Source organism: Heterodontus francisci, chromosome 47 (genome assembly GCF_036365525.1).
Source record: "Heterodontus francisci isolate sHetFra1 chromosome 47, sHetFra1.hap1, whole genome shotgun sequence".
Classification (NCBI taxonomy): domain Eukaryota; kingdom Metazoa; phylum Chordata; class Chondrichthyes; order Heterodontiformes; family Heterodontidae; genus Heterodontus; species Heterodontus francisci.
Window position 1 is genome coordinate 13,684,198 of NC_090417.1, and position 18,145 is coordinate 13,702,342.

Below are 18,145 nucleotides of genomic sequence, written 5' to 3' on the forward strand. Positions count from 1 at the left end.
TTATTCCCAGTTCCTTGTCTCAGCTAAATACTCATCAGTTTGTCTGGAAGCTGTCCCAACCGTCTGGGTAACGCTGTGCCCATACAGACATTGGCCGATCGCTCTTGCTCGTTCATTTGTGTTGGCAAGTGGAGAGGGGGAGGGAGAGAAAGTCATTAATTATTTGTCTGTTAACTTGGGCAATGCACTTACACATTTGTGGTGATTTATTTTTAACTCAAATCTGAAGTAATGCTTGACATCATCCAACAAGGGTAACTTGGAAATGCTGAGTCACTGAACATGTTGCAGCAAGACTTTTGAAAGTTGCTGAACAAAGTATCTTGTAAGATACACGCAGATCAGTGTCATACTGTCAGGGAAATCAGACTCCCTTACAGAAAGAAAACTGGGATCAAATGTCATTTAGAACGTGTTGGGGGGAGAATTCAATTGTCTGTCACTGGTGGATGATTTGCAAAAGCAGCCCAACTCCAGGAAACTGCAGCCAACACCCCCAGGCACAAAAAGTCCCCCTTCCCTGAAACTCGGAGTCAACACATCACCATAGGAGATGCCCAAAAACCGTGAATGTCAACAAGAGGCACTGTGTCTGGCTGTACAATGCCCATCTGCACTCATGCACGCTCCACGCTCTGCTGTGCTCAGACGCACTTTATACTCCGCGTTCTTGGGCAAAGAGGCAGGGAGATCAAAATTTGGAGGTGGGGGTCAATTGGAAAAAGAAAAGGCAGCAAAAATGAGTCAAAATGAGGTGCTCAGTGACGCTCAGTTTGTGTTCTGCCAGGGCCATTCAGCTCCTGACCTCATTACAGCTTTGGTTCAAACATGGACAGAAGAGCTGAACTCAAAAGGTGAGGTGAGAGTGACTGCCCTTGACATCAAGGCAGCACTTGACTGAGTATGGCCTTAGCAAAACGGCAGTCAATGGGAATCAGGAGTGATACTTAACGCAAAGGAAGATGATTGTGGTTGTTGGAGGTCAATCACCTCAGCTCCAGGACATCATTGCAGGAGTTCCTCAGGGTAGTGTCCTAGGCCCAACCATCTTCAGCTGCTTCATCAATGACCTTCCTTCAATCATAAGGTCAGAAGTGGGGATGTTCACTGATGATTGCACAATGTTCAGCACCATTCGTGACTCCTCAGATACTGAAGCAGTCCATGTAGAAATGCAGCAAGACTTGGACAATATCCAGGCTTGGGCTAATAAGTGGCAAGTAACATTTGCGCCACACAAGTGCCAGGCAATGACCATCTCCAACAAGAGAGAATCTAACCATCTCCGCTTGACATTCAAAGGCATCACCATCGCTGAATCCCCCACTATCAACATCCTGGGGGCTACCATTGACTTGAAACTGAACTGGAGTAGCCATATAAATACCGTGGCTACAAGAGCAGGTCAGAGGCTGGGAATCCTGCGGCGAGTAACTCACCTCCAGACTCCCCAAAGCCTGTCCACCATCTACAAGGCACATGTCAGGAGTGTGATGAAATACTCTCCACTTGCCTGGATGGGTGCAGCTCCAACAACACTCAAAAAGCTCGACACCATCAGGATAAAGCAGCCCGCTTGATTGGCACCCCATCTACAAACATTCACTCCCTCCACCACCGACGAGCAGTGGCAGCAGTGTGTACCATCTACAAGATGCACTGCATCAATGCACCAAGGCTCCTTAGACAGCACCTTCCAACCCCGTGACCTCTACCAACGAAAAGGACAAGGGCAGCAAATGCATGGGAACACCACCACCTGCAAGTTCCCCCTCCAAACACCATCTTGACTTGGAACTATATTGCCGTTCCTTCACTGTCGCTGGGTCAAAATCCTGGAACTCCCTTCCTAACAGCACTGGGTCTACCTACCTCACATGGACTGCAGCGGTTCAAGAAGGCAGCTCACCACCACCTTCTCAATGGCAATTAGGGATGGGCAATAAATGCTGGCCTGGCCAGCGACGCCCACATCCCATGAATGAATAAAAATAAAAATCCAGAATGCAGCTTCTACATCTGACGCATACTGAACTGGAACCCAGGAGCCAAAACAGAATTAAAACCAACAAAAAAACCTCTCAAGGTGACTGAGCCCCTTTAAGGGAAAGAACTGCATAAAGTAAATATTTTGCTGCTGATCATGGTGCTCTTACAAGTAGGGTTAAGGTTCGTGCCGAGCAGCACTAACAGCACACGACACGATAATTTTGAATGCACAACAGACTTACTGAGAGTCTGCCTGGATGAGAGGCAATGTTTGGATCTTGACAAAGCATGAGAGTAAATAAAAGTTCTATAATTGGATGGAAGCTGAATTTTGGCCTTGGTGTCTTTCTCCCCGCAAGATCCCAAAATAAGTTGAGGTTTGTTTAAGGTCAGCATTTGTTTTCATGTCAAGATGCTGGCCATTTCTCTTGACACTGTACATGTTCTGAAGTTATTTGTTGATGGGTATTTCCACTATTGAGCTGTATACTACCTCCATACTCACCAGCACCAGGTGCCTGGGACCCAGAGTGTCCTTGTAATTTATGGTTTACATTGACAGTGCTGCTAGTGAGAAATTACTCTATACTGAAGCAATCCAAACTTGATGATAAGCTGTCTCGGAACTAAATGCCAGCTTCAGTAAGGGAATCCATATCCTGAAACACTGCGAACCGGTGGACAGCTACAAATAATTATTCAAAAAGCTAAGAGAACGTTAACTTCCATCCACTTGAGAGGAACGTGAGGTTCCAGTGACAGAGCATCTGAAGAACTGTGTTCAGTTCAGTTCAATTCAGTTCAGGAACAACCCATTGGTCTTGGACTGGGAACGGTGCACACCAGCACGGCTCAGCTCCAGTCACTCGGTCAAACTCTCCTCCTGGGCCAGAGCCAAAAACACCACGACAGCCACCAAGACAGAACCCCAGACTGATCCAGGCTAAAAGAGTGAAAAAATGTGGGAATGTCGGAACACGGGGAGGTCATTCAACCCTTGAGCCTCTTCATCCTTGTAATAAGATCCTGGCTGATGTGCAACCTGATCTCACAGAGCCACCTTTCTTTAGCCCAGGTGGCAGGGGCTAGGTCTGAAGTGGAGAAGATGAAGGGCCGATCTAACTGAGGGCTTTCAGATAGGGAGAAACGATTTCCTCTGCTGGGGTCAGGGGGAGTTCAGAGGAGGATGACAGAGGCTTTCCCTTCAATGAAGGTGTCAGCAAGCAGCAATGCAGTGAAGGGCACTGGAAATGTGGAACGCTCTTTCCCTGAGGCTGGGGGGGTCAACTGACTGTCAAAACTCAGCTTTCTGGATTGTTACAAGATTGCTACGGATATGGAGCAAGGAAGGGAGATGGCGTTCACAAACAACTAGAACCTCAAACAACCTTCCAAGGTGAGGCCTGGAAGCAGCTTCCCAGTTTTCACAAAATACAAATGGAACCTGAAAAAACAATGCTGTGGATTGACGAGGTTGGAAAGTGAGAGAGAGAAAGCACAGTGACTGCCAATCACATACGGGGCTTCACCACAACAATTCTCTCTCTCTCCGAGACGTTTTCTCAACGAATAAACTTCTTCTTTATTCAACTGAAACCGACTCGAAGGAGATCTCAGAGAATGCCATCTCCAAATTCTTTCAAAGACTTTCGCACGACAGGAATAGACGACACTCTGACGCTGAGAGCCAGTCCCTTCAAACCTTCAGCTGCTGTCAGTGGCTGGAAAATTCTAGAAAATCGCCACACGCTGAGGATGTGGGGACGGTCTTCTGGAAAATTCTTCAACATGCTCACAATGTACGGGTGTCATTGAATGTTCGTGATGATTGTTCAGGAGAAAATTGCAAGTCACAGTCCAGACTTTTCACAGAAGCTGTGATATTAAATTTCAAACTTTTGTGATTTCAATGTGTTATTTGTTACAATAATTTATGAATTGTTTGTAGGATGTTTTTATGCATATTTTTTGAACATCACAAGCCTAATGGCAGCTTAGGAAATAAGGAAATTTGGAACACAAATGTTGACATCAAATTTTTTTTTTATTCATTCATGGGATGTGGACGTCGCTGGCCAGGCCAGCATTTATTGCCCATCCCTAATTGCCCTTGAGAAGGTGGTGGTAAGCTGCCTTCTTGAACCGCTGCAGTCCATGTGGGGTAGGTACACCCACAGTGCTGTTGGGAGGGGAGTTCCAGGATTGTGACCCAGCGACAGTGAAGGAACGGCGATATAGTTCCAAGTCAGGATGGTGTGTGACTTGGAGGGGAACTTGCAGGTGGTGGTGTTCACATGCATTTGCTGCCCTTGCCCTTCTAGTTGGTCGGGGTCGCGGGTTTGGAAGGTGCTGTCTCAGGAGCCTTGGTGCATTGCTGCAGTGCATCTTGTAGATGGTACACACTGCTGCCACTGTGCGTCGGTGGTGGAGGGAGTGAATGTTTGTAGATGGGGTGCCAATCAACTGGGCTGCTTTGTCCTGGATGGTGTCGAGCTTCTTGAGTATTGTTGGAGCTGCACCCAACCAGGCAAGTGGAGAGTATTCCATCACACTCCTGACTTGTGCCTTGTAGATGGTGGACAGGCTTTGGGGAGTTAGGAAGTGAGTTACTCGCCTCAGGATTCCTAGCCTCTGACCCGCTCTTGTAGCCATGGTATTTATATGGCTACTCCAGGTCAGTTTCTGGTCAATGGTAGCCCCCAGGATGTTGATAGTGGGTGATTCAGCAATGGTAATGCCGTTGAATGTCAAGGAGAGATGGTTAGATTCTCTCTTGTTGGAGATGGTCATTGCCTGGCACTTGTGTGGCGCGAATGTTACTTGCCACTTATCAGCCCAAGCTTGGATATTGTCCAGGTCTTGCTGCATTTCTACATGGACTGCTTCAGTATCTGAGGAGTCACGAATGGTGCTGAACATTGTGCAATCATCAGTGAACATCCCCACTTCTAACCTTATGATTGAAGGAAGGTCATTGATGAAGCAGCTGAAGATGGTTGGGCCTAGGACAAGTAGTCATGATAACATGCATGAGTGCAGCGAGGAGGAGGAGGAGGAGGAGGAGGAAGAGAACCACAGACGGGGGGTGCGGGAGGAGGTGTGAGGGGGCTAGAGGGTTCAATGTTGGGAGGATGACCACCGCTCATGGCCTGCCTCTGGTCACTGAGAAGTCAGCCATCTCGCCTGTCCAACTGCTCATGGGCTGGCTGGCACAGGATCCTTCTGGAAACGGGATCCCAACCCTCGAGCCTCTGCAGCCAGGGGGGAAACAGCCTCTCAGTATTGACCCTGTTAAGCCCTCTAACAATTTTATACATTTCAATGAGATCACCTTTCATTCTTCTCAACTCCAAGGACATCGGCCCATTCTACTCCAATTCCCTCCACAGGACAACTCTCTTATCCCAGGAATCAATCTCGTGAAACTTTCTTCCACCCTGTCTAAGACAAGTCTATCTTCTTGCAGGTGGAACAAAACATGTTGAATCATCTCCCCTGCCAAGGCAGCGAGTCGCCCTTGAGTTTACTGCTAACTGGAGTCTCATGATCCAAAGCAGTCTCATTGGCACTGGAAGGGACAAGACAGCATATGGCAGAGTAAACAAAGAGGGAAGAAATACAGGTAGATCCAATTTACTTCACAGATGCACAGCTAATTTAGTTAATAGCCCAGTCATGTGTTTGGGGAGAGGTGATACCAAATAGAAGACCACTGTATACTATTGTTTGTGCACTTGCAGTCACTGTACAGAAAGTCAAGGTTTTCTGCTGCATTTCCATCTGAAATTATTCTTCAGATTGCTGAAAATACAAAACACGAAGGGATATGGTCACTAGAAGAGAGATACTGTCACTGAAATGGGTGGTGTCTCTTGCAATCAAGCCTATCGTAGCATCTCGCAATCTCGCTCAGAGTGCAGGGAGCTTGGCATGAGTGTTAATGTACTGTTTACAGCCAAAGATAAAGGAATCAGGGAAATTATCCTGGAGAAAGGATTTCCTTGAAGTCATTCAAACTTCCTTTTGTTAACCTCCGCGTCACCACATAGCCTTATACGTGAGAATGTCAGTGTAGGCAATTTAACTTGTTCATTTCCAAGATATTGACGTAGATTTCAGGGCTTTTCAAAATCAGAAAGTATTCATGAACATGTAAGCATGGTTGTTTTCGGGAGGAGGGTCTTCCCTCTGTACTGAGTTTGAAGGCCATGGATAACTGTCACTCAGAATGAATGTCCAATTTATATGGAACTTTGGACATTGGTTAAAACACCTGTCAGCTTGAAATCCAGCTGATGTAAGGTCTGATAAAAGTAAGACTGTTTACACTGTCAGGGTCAGACCTTGACGTCCAGATCCTGGGCTGTGAGGAGCACATCTGGCACATACTGGATAAACTGTTCGGCCAAGTATTCATATCATGAACTGTCATTGCACGCAAGACTTGGATCACAGTGTTTAATGAATGCATTCCTGACTGTGTTACGGATTGAGATGTATATGAGAACACAGTGTCTCTCTCGTGAGTCGATCCCAGGAACCTTCTGGTGAACCTGGAGAAATCTTGGGAATTTGATGTCGTGGCAATAACACAAATGTGGCTTAAAATGGCAAGGACTGGTTGCTTAATATCCAAGGATATCAAGTGTTGAGAAGGGGAAGGAGAAGGGGAATAGGGAGATGGGGTGGCAGTACTGATTCGGGAAGATGTTGTTTTGCAAAAGGAGGATATAATTGAGGAGACAAGGACAGAATCTATTTGGTTCGAGCTGAGAAGCAGAAAGGGTCTGGTCACACGACTTGGGATATTCTATAGCCTCCAAATGGTGAGAGAGGGAGAGGAAGGAGCAAATCAGCAGGGAAATCACAGAGATGTGCAAGAACTATAGACTTGGGGTAACCTAAATTACCCTAATATGGTTTGGGATAATGTGAGAAAAGGGTAAGGAGGGGGAGGAATTTCTGAAATGTGTTCAGGAGAACTTCCTTGACCAGTATGTTCCCAGCCCAACTAGAAAGGAGACGTAAAAACATTAAGTGTTGGAAATGCTCAGCGGGTCTGGCAGCATCTGTGGAGATCGAAGCAGAGTTAACGTTTCAGGTCAGTGATCCTTCATCCGAACGAAACCGAAGACTGACAGGAAGAGCAGTATCTGAACAATGGGTTATCTTTAAGGAAGAGATACTTCAGGTACAAGTTAGGTACATTCCAACAAGGGTGAAAGGTAACGGAACCACAAATAGGTTTCCTTGGATGACCAGGGAAATAGAGAATATGATGAAACAAAAAGAGAGTGTATGATGCATGTCAGGTGAACTCTTTAAATGAAAGCTGGGCTATATACAATCTGTTGAGAGGGGAGATGAAAAGGAAAATAAGGCTGGCAAAGAGACAATATGAGAATAAAAAGGGAACCCAAAAATCTCTTCCCAGCATGTAAATAGTAAGCGGGTAGGAACAGGTGAAGTGGGTCTATTCGGAACAGAGAGGGTAATATATCATGAGAGGTACAGGACAAGACAAGAATACTTAATGAGTTATTTGTATCAGTGTTCAGGAAGAAAGTGGAATCTGATACAATATCAGTAGAAGAGGAGAGAGTAGAGGCATTGGATAGGGTAAAAATTGAGAGGGAGGAGATACTAAAAAGGCTGGTCCGGATGGTTTGCATCCCAGGATGCTAAAGGAAATGGAGATGGAGACAGGGGAAGGGCTCACCATAATCTTCCAAACTTCTGTAGATATGGGGGAGGTGCCAGAGGATTGGAGAGTGGCAAATGTGACACCCTTATTCAAAAAAGGGTGCAAGGACATTCCGAGCAACTACAGGCCAGTTCGTTTAACATCAATGGTAGGTAAGCTGTTTGAAACAATAATCCAGGAAAAAATATCAACGGACATCCGAACAGGTTTGAGTTAATTGAGGATAGCCAGCATGGATTTGTAAAAGGCAGATCATGCTTGACGAATTGAAGTAAATTTTTTGATTAAGTTACAAAGAAAGTTGATGAAGGGAATGCGGTGGATGTTGTTTATTTGGATTTTAAGAAAGCATTTGACAAGGTACCACATGAAAGGCTGGTTAACAAAATTAAGGCTCATGGAATGTGGGGGGGGGGCGGGGGGGGGGTGGTCAGTGTCCAGTTGAAGAAAAAAATTGGCTTCAGGACATAAAACAGTGAGTCGGAGTAAAAGGTTGTTTATCAGATGGGAGGATGGTAGATAGTGGTGTTCCTCAAACATCAGTGCTGGGGCAGCTGCTTTTTTTGCTATATCTCAATGACTTGGATCTTGGAATACAGAGTAGAATTTCAACAATTTCCGATGATACCAGGTGTGACAGACAGTGAGGATGAGATGAATCGCCTGTAACAGGACATATATAGACTTGCAGAATGGGGAGACAAGGAGCAGATGGAATTTAATACAGACAAGTGTGAGGTGTTGCATTTTTGTAGAAGGGATAGGGTGAGGCAATATAGACTTAATGTGCAGGAACAGAGGGACCTGGGCGTGCATGTGTATTCATCTTTAAAAGTGACAGCACACATTGAGTGGTTAGCAAAGCATATGGGATCTTGGACTTCATAAATAGAGACAAAAGCAGGGAAGTTGTGCTGAAGCTTTATAAAGCTCTGGTTAGGCCCCAACTTGAGTATTGCGTCCATTTCTGATCACAACACTTGAGGAAGGATGTGAGGGTCCTTGAATGGGTGCAGATGAGATTTACCAGAATGGTTCCAGAGATGAGAGATTTTAGTTACAAGGATAAGTTGGAAAAGTTGGGGTTGTTCTCCTTGGAGCAAAGAAGATTGCCATTCTTGGTGACTTAAATGTTAATAACAAATCATTGAGGTGTGATTTTCTTTTTATTCATTCATGGGATGTGGGTGTCGCTGGCCAGGCCAGCATTTATTGCCCATTCCTAATTCCCCTTAAGAAGGTGGTGGTGAGCTGCCTTCTTGAACCACTACAGTCCATGTGGGGTAGGTACACCCACAGTGCTGTCAGGGAGGGAGTTCCAGGATTTTGACCCAGTGACAGTGAAGGAACGGCGATATGGTTCCAAGTCAGGATGGTGTGTGACTTGGAGGGGAACTTGCAGGTGGTGGTGTTCCCATGCATCTGCTGCCCTTGTCCTTCGAGGTGGTATAGGTCGCAGGTTTGGAAGGTGCTGTCGAAGAAGCCTTGGTGAGTTGCTGCAGTGCATCTTGTAGATGGTACACACTGCTGCCACTGTGTGTCGATGGTGGAGGGAGTGAATGTTTGTAGATGGGGTGCCAATCAAGCAGGCTGCTTTGTCCTGGATGGTGTCGAGCTTCTTGAGTGTTGTTGGAGCTGCACCCATCCAGGCAAGTGGAGAGTATTCCATCACACTCCTGACTTGTGGCATGTAGATAGTGGACAGGCTTTCGGGAGTCAGGAGGTGAGTTATTCGCTGCAGGATTCCCAGCCTCTGACCTGCTCTTGTAGCCACAGTATTTCTATGGCTACTCCAGTTCAGTTTCTAATCAATGGCAACCTCCAGGATGTTGATCCATGGGAGAACAACATGTCTGTAACAGATTCCACTCTTAAGGCGAGTATTCCCTGTGCAATGCACACCCCAGACTGCGTGTTAACTTGTGTGATACACTTAATCTGCAGATTCATCAGCAAAGGCAGACCCCAACCTCTGTGTAATGTCCACTGTGGAAGGTGTCAGCTGTGGCTCACTGGTTAACACTCGCCCACTACCTCAGAAGGTTGTGGGCTCATGTCCTGCTCCAGACAGTTTGGCATCAGTTCTGAACAGTTCAATACCAGGGCAATGCTGCACTTTTGGAGGTGTTGCCTTTTGGATGAGATCTTGCTTGCTTTCTCAGGTGGATGTAAAAGATGCCAGTGCACTAGTTTGAAGAATCGTGGGAGTTTTCCGCCGTGTCCTGGCCAACATTTGTCACATGACCAACACCTGCAAACAGATTATCTGGTCATTAACCCATTGCTGTTTGTGGGAGCTTGCTGTGCGCAAATCGCCTGCTGCATTTCCTGCATTCCAACAGTGGTCATGCATCAAAACTACTTCATGGGCTATGAAGCACTTTGGCATGTCCAGCAGTCAAGACAAGCCTTTTTTTATGATGCACTATCAGCTGGTTCTGCAAGTCTGTAGCATCACGGGGAGTGGGCATGTGTCAGCAAATCGGCAGTCATGTTCATGAATTTGTGGGACAATCAGTGATGATCACTTTTCCAACTGCTCATTTGGGAATGACCAAGGAAGCTGCACTCCCGGCAATCACAGGCTGAGCTGAAAAAGAGTTAGTCCAAGTCGCACACTCAATTTTAAAGGTTAAAATGCAGCTCTCTGCCCACAAGAGCCCCTGGAACTGAGGCAGTTGTCTAAAAGGCGTAAAGGGTTTTCTCATGAAATATCCATTGTTTCTTTCTGTTGCTTGAACCCTATTCTGCATTTTGCTTGAACCCGCTTATTGGTTTAGCTCAGCATTTGTGTTTTTTTTTTCTTGCCTCTGCCAATGCTTTGCTTCACTTATTCTTGGTAAGTGCTTGCTTTACGATGACATCTTCTAAAAATGAGAGGTTGGGGGAAAAACGGAATGCATCATTGAAATGAGGAAGAGGCCTTCATGAGAAAGCAACAAATGTAAATGCAATGACCTCCATGGGCAGTGTGGCCACATAGAATTACATCGGATCCGCAGCCTGATCAGTCCATGCCAGCATCTATGCTCCAATCGAGTCGCTTATTCTTTCTCATCGCCCAATCAGCAGAACCTTCTATTCCTTTCTCCCTCATGTGTTTGTCCAGCTTCCCCTTCAATGCATCAATACTGTTCACCTCAACCACTCCCTGTGGTGCTGCATTCCACATTCTTACCACTCTCTGGCTTAGAACTTTCTCCTGAATTCCCCACTGGATTTATTGATGATTATTTTATATTGATGAGATCTGTCACTTGCATTTATAAACGACCGCCACCTGTACCCAGATGTCACAAAAGTTACATGTCTTCATGAGAGATGCTGACATAGTCGTGTCGCCTGCTACACAATGGTCTGGATGCAACATCTGCACATGGGATCGTTCGAGCCAATGAGGCGAAGCTTACCACAGTGTAAGACCCTCTCTCTGGTGTCATGCAGGCCCCCACCTGCCAAGAATGAGGCACATTGGTTTTGTCATATGTACATTGATTTTGAACTGTTGCTGGAGCAAGGAAATGACTTGTTGAACAGATCAGCCGTGGCTGGAAAACACATTTGCATATTAATAGACAGTGCTTGTGTGGACAAAGGAAAATTCCCTGACACATTCAACCCACAATGGATGTCGATCACTGGACAGTGAGGGGGTGGGGAAATGCATTCCTGGGCCTGCTGGGATGATGCAATCCACAGTGGCCTGGACTGGTTGGGCCAGCTGGTCACATGACTAACTGGCTGTTCCAGGGTTTTTTGAACTAGCCGCAGAGTTTTTGAACTCAGAAAGACTATTTTCTCCTGGACTGAGAAGATCTCTGCTGTCTGCTCTCATCTCTTTCTCACAAGCCTCTGAATCCACTGAAGACACATGAACCCGAAGAGAGAAAAGTCTCCTACAGCAAGCAAGGTTTCAGAAGAATACTGGGCCCCAATGAAAAGCAATATCTCCCGACAATCAAGGACTCTACAGTGAGCTCGAAGAACTGAAACAAAAACTCTTCAGATATTGCCTCAAACTTTTCCACTTTATTTTTCTTTTGTTCTTTTCTGTCTCTAGTTGCGTATCGCGTACGCGTGCTGGCTTGGGCGCGTCATATATCCGTAGGCGTCAACCAAATTACAGTTTAAGTTGAATAAATTTCAACCTTTCTTCTTTAAACCTGAGAAACCTTGTTTGTGCTGGTTTCTTTGCCTTATAATTGGAAAGCAATGAACAAGGATTCACCAAGGGGAAACTACACAATGTTTTTAAAAATAAAACCCTGTTACAGTAAGACCAGGTGATAGCTGAAAGGGAATCCTAGACCTTTTTCTCACCTGGTTGTAATACTGGTCTAAAGGTTCTCGCCTTTCCTCTGCATATCAATGGAACACAACAACTTGGATCCTGTTCCACTAAACGTGGTGCACCTTTATTAACACTAAGCAACAGCACGTATTCACAGTCCCAGTTGCTTAGTAATCCCGCGTGCTGGAGTTTGTCCCCGGGTGGTTGGACTGCCGAATGATGTCTCTGTATGTCTTTCAGTGCCTGACCAGGTCATGATCTACCAGCTGCAGCATCAATGTGTTCATGGGCTCTGACTTTTATACCCTTGTCTGTCTCTGGCGGCTGTGAAGGATTTGGAGAGGGTGCAGAAAACATTTACGATTACAGGCATGAGGGACTTCAGTTACGAGGATAGATTGGAGATCCTTCAAGAGAAGGTTGAGAGGAGATTTGATAGAGGTGTGTGTGCAGACAGAGTAGACAAGGAGAAACTGTTCCCTCTGGCGGGGCAGGGGGCAGGGGGTGGTCGTGAAGTAGAGTTAAAGTGATTAGCAAAAGAACCAAAGGAGACAGGAGGAAACACTTTTTCTATGCAGCAAATGGTTAGGATCTGGAATGCACTGCCTGAGAAGGTGGTGGAAGTGGATTCAGCTGTGGCTTTCAAAAGGGAATTGGCTCAGTACCTGAAGAGAGAATTTCTAGGGTCACAGCGAAAGGGCAGGGAAGTGGGATTAGCTGAATTGTTCTGGCAGAGAGCTGGCATGGACTCGATGGGCCGAATGGCCTCCTTCTGTGCTATAACCATTCTATGATTCTAATAGATTAAGTAAAACCCCAGATCGGGTCATCCGATTGGATTTCGGTCCCTCAACGATTCAACCGCGGCACCTCAGGATCTGCCAAGATCACCTAAACATATGGTCATTTCCTGCTGCCAACAGTGGGGGGAGTCGGGGAGGGTGCTTCAGCTGCACAAGCAGTGGCAGGTGTCTGGCTCTCTTTTGTTTGTGATGCCTCTATTCAAATAAGGCAGGAAGAAAACTGTTGACACATTTCCAGGGAAGCCATTGTGGATTGCTGCAGACAGAGTGCCTGGTGGTTTAATTAGTCCTTGATGACATATCCCAACATGTCAGTGATGCATCCTTGTTCAATTTCAACTCTCCTTATTTTCAAAGGTCCCCATCCATCGTCAGGATTCTTGTCCCGACGTTCTCCATACTGCACGTCCATCCCACCCGATGAACTCTGCACACAGGACCTACACCACAAGCGGTTACATTCCTCTCCACTCAGAAATACCAAAACACATTAAATCAACAGGAATAGATGTTGCAAAAGTAAAGAGAAGACATGAACTGCCTTCCAACAGCATGAAGCTTTCATGGTATCGGATTCTCGCAAACCACCTCTGGTGGCAGCAGCCCCATCGGGAGATCGGAAGCGCACACGTGTATCAGGCAACTGACCGCCACTGACTTAGCATGAGGCAATGCCTTCATTACACTTGCTGCAGGGGCTGGAGAAACAACATGAGCTGGTGGGGAAAGCCGAGTTTTCACTGTGGCAGATTTCTGTCCATTTACATAGTATTACACGTATTGTCCGTGTGGGTGTCAGGGTTCTTCATATCAATCCACTGACCTTTCCTCAACAGCACCGTTTCTAACACCATCACTTGAATGATATGATGATTATCACATTGCTGTTTGTGGGAGCTGGCTGCGTGCAAATTGACTGCTGTGTGTCCTATATTACAAGAGTGACTGCACTTCATAAAGTACTTCATTGGCTGTGAAGTGCTTTGGGACATCCTGAAATCATGGAAGGTGCTCTACAAATGTAAGCTTTTCTTCCCTTTCTTTCTCTTTTTGACAAACACTTCAACGTCTGTTGGCTATTGCTTGGTCGTCCTTCCCATCTTTCAGAATGATATGCAGAGAAGCTTTGGCACAATGATCGATTGTGTTGAATAGGGGAATGATTTTCGCTCAGTGCATTCGAAGGTCACTGACACTGGCTGCAGGAGTTCCCAGCTCAGCTTTGTGCCATGGTCCCGAGCCCCACACTATTCTTTTCCTTGCTCCTAAGACCAGCAACCTCCTTCCCCATTTTCAGTTGGATACAAGGTTTCTGCTCTTTGCATCAACACTCCCTCGATTCAGCTGAAAACTCCAGCTTGACCTTTGGGTGACCTTCATTCCAACTCGGGCCAGCCTCACTTGGTTCTTCAGCTGCCGTGAGATTTCTAACGTCCTACCATCGAAGGGTGGCAGTGTTGCACACATGTTTCTGCAATTACATTAACCCCAGCCCTGGCTGCACCTTCTGCGGTGAGCTACTGCTCAGGAAAAAGGCTGCTCTTTTGCTGGATTGTACTGTATTGGGCAAACCTCTCCTCCCTTGTGCCATCCAAAGAGGAGGAAGGATTCCACTGCAAAATGTGAGCAGGTGGCACATCTCTGCCCTGATGCCAGTTCGCCACTTGTTTATAATAGCGGCTTTACAGAATTGAAGATTTCAGATCACACTGGCTGAGACTATCAACCAATCCTGAACCATTTTGTCTCCATGCCTTATCACTGGTCTCTTGTTACATTGCTGGAAGCAGGTAATGGACGGGAAACTCGTCCGATGCAATCACAAGGTTTGACAAGCAGCAACACTGATACTTATGTAGGTGAATGATAGAGGGAATACTCACAGTCTCTTTGCATATCAATATGTTATTTGCATTTCCAATAAACTGTTGGCTATCATCAGCCCCAGACATAAATCTGTCCAACCAGCCCTTGTTACCTGAGTTATACATTCAGAACCCAATCACACAGCCAGTTGGTTTCTGAAGCAGAGACCCTTGTTGACCCAGAATCTAACGAGTGGAATGCAAACACATTGTCTTTGTTTTAAAATTACTTTTCTTTTCCATTGTGATGAGCAAGAGTTGAATCCACTTGTGACTTCCTCACTTGTCCCAGTCTGGGCAGACATTACAAATACTGGACTCAGTAAGACTGTCACCTCACAGCCCTGATAGTGTCAGTGTCAAGAATGTCTTGTCAATGGCGCATGAACTGGCAATGTCTCAGAGATGAGCTGGAGGTGTTATCTGCTGTCATTTCACACTTGACATTGTGTTACTGATGTCTGGAATGTGGTGTTGCCTCCTCCCTCTACCCAGCCCATTGGATGATACAGAAACATGATGGTACAGGATTGGAATTCTACATTATATTTGCGTCAGCAGATTTTTCTGGAAAATAGTGGAGGAGAGGCTCTCTGTTATCAAGAGGAAAAGCAGGATATATCCTAATAAGAGAATAGCAGAATGGCATTTGCTGCAGTGTCAAACCCTTCCAACCCTACTGACATGAGCATTTTGCACCAGTACGCTGCAGGAACCGGTTTGAAACCAGTCGCACATTCGGACAGCTCACAGGCTGCAAAGTCTTGTGCAGGAGTTTGGAGGAAAAATGAGACACATGGCACAGAACTTGTACAAATTGGCAATATCACTCAGAGGCCACAGAATTGGCCAGTTCTGAAGAAGGGTCACTGACCTGAAACGTTAACTCTGCTTCTCTCTCCACAGATGCTGCCAGACCTGCTGAGCATTTCCAGCATTTCTTGGTTTTACTCCTGAACAACTGTTAGCTGAGGCTGTTGCTCTGCTCTCCTTTGACCACACTTGACTCCCAACCCCCAGCATGCCCCACTGCTTCCTTCAGCCTGGAGAGTTTCCCCATGATCTCAACACCTTTTGTGAATGGCCCACAGCATTTGTTGAATGAAGCCTTCTGCTGTGCCCTCCACCTGCTGCAGATGTACCCAGTCCAGAGCTAACTAATTTCAACACACGCCCTGGGTTAAGGCTGTTCATGTGTCCAGAGCTCATTGTTACCACCAGTGCACTGATCCATTGATACATTGAAGGGAAAGCTGAACAACAATGTCGGAGATGAGAATAGAAGGATGCAAGGTTACAAACAGTCAACAGAATGAACAGTAAAGCGAGAATCTTCCATTCTCTATCAGATTTCCATGTCCCATTGAAATGGCCTTTATCTTGCCTTTCAAGCAAGACTAAAAGTATCAAGTTGCCAATTGATCACATTCACACATATGCATTCTCACCCTCTCTCTCTCAGACACACATAAAATGACTGCTATGGGCAACCTTCCTACATACTTGGGGACTTCAGAACTGAAGATCTCATGACACTATATTGAAGAACAGCAGGGGAGTTCTCCCCAGTGTCCTGGCCAATATCTACTCCTCAATAAACATCACAAAAACAAGTTATCTGGTCATTTGTCATTTTGCTATTTGTGGGAGCTTGCTGTGCACAAACTGGCTGCTGCATTTCCTACATCACGACGATTCTTTAAAAGTACTTCATTGACTGTAAAGCGCTTTGGGACATCCCGAGGTCGTGAAGGCTGCTGTATAAATGCAAGTCTTAATTTCTCTGCCAATCGGGTCAGATGAAGAGTGCGGAGCATAAAAAACCAGCAAGTACCAGCTCGGGCTAAATGGCTTGTCTCCATGTTGTAAATTCTACATAATTCTACAACCATGCCACAGATGATGCACAAAACAATTGACGACAGTATCCACTGCCTCTAAACATGGCCTGAGCCTTATCCAACACATCTGACACACAAATGAACTGCTCTGTAAGTATCAGTAGCAGGAAAATCAACACCGCAATTTATTCATAACTCTGCCAGATTATCCAGTGGTGACTTACAAAGAGAAGGGTCGCCCAGCCAATAAAGCTGAATAGACTTCTCTGAAATGGAATCAAGGTGCTCGCTGAAAATAAAACCAAGAGCCCGCATCAGACCTGGATTTGGTGCACATGCAATCACTCATCAAACAGCTGAGAGGCCATGAGCTCACAAACCAGGTCCTCGTGTAACATTTCTCAGCAGCGAGTCCTGTGTTCAGCTGAGTACAGCTGGTGAAGGTGGAATTCTCCGGGCAAAAAGCTATCGCCAGGCTAAAGAATGCTGCTGTCAGCTCATGTCTCAAGCAGTGCACTCCTGTTAAGTGGAAAACTGTCTTTTGACAGCGTTTTACTCACTTATCAGGAGTAGACACTTGAGGGAGTAGATACGAATGTTGCTGTGTTATATTTGCAACAGGTTAGGCAGTTTCAACAATCCTTTATATGGGAGACTACACTCCCCTATTTTTGTTTTAAATTGAGGAACCTTTATGAAGGATCAGTGTCCATTCTGAAGGACACTCCTAAAATTCGAAAAACTAGAAGACTTAACATAGGAAAATCAAGAATTCAGGTTTTGCATAGATCTAAATTGGGCTTTTCAAAACTGGAGGAGTACAGACACGTGAGGGAGATGCCACAGTTTTGAAATCATGGGAGATCCTGTGTTTCTTTCAAATGAATGATGAAAATCTGGGATTTTTAAATGACCTTTTGACAATAAATACCAAATCTTCAAATGACTGACTTTTGTTCAGGCCTGTGTCAATGAAACATGCAATGACTATGAATTCCTCATCGTGCTGTAGCTGTCTCGTGCTGTGTATGATGAGATCCAAGCTCTCGACATTGAGATGAAAGACCCCAAAAGTCTTTTGACTGTAAGGAATAGGTCTGCTGTCCTGCATGCAGATGGTGCGTCAAAGCTGACGAACACGTTTCACAATGTACTTTGGCCCTGTGTTTGAAGCACCAGTGGGCCACCCCCACCCCCGCCCCCCCCACCAAAAAAACACATTAGGTCAGAGAAATGGGTGTATTTTTAGCGAAGAGGTTTTGTTTACAAAATAACTGGGGTCTGGAACTCGGACAGATTGGATGGACGTAGTGAGAAACGTTTGTTGCCCCTGGTGAAAAATGCACTCTGCAGCACAACATTTACCGCTGAGGGGTGGGGGGTGGAAATGGGGGGGGCGAATCCTCTTCAAATGTCGTAGTACTGCCAGCTAAGTCACCACCTGCTTCTGGATGGACAAGTCAACATAGTCTGTCTGGGTGCTCAACTACTGGCGAGTGGACCTCGGCTGTTCAGAGATGCAACGATATGGAAGAAAAAAAGCAAGAATTTGCATTTCATATGGAGCTTTTCAGCACTTCAGGGTGTCCCCAAGCACTTTACAGCCAATGAATTGCTTTCGGAAGTGCAGTCACTGTTGGAATGTAGGAAAC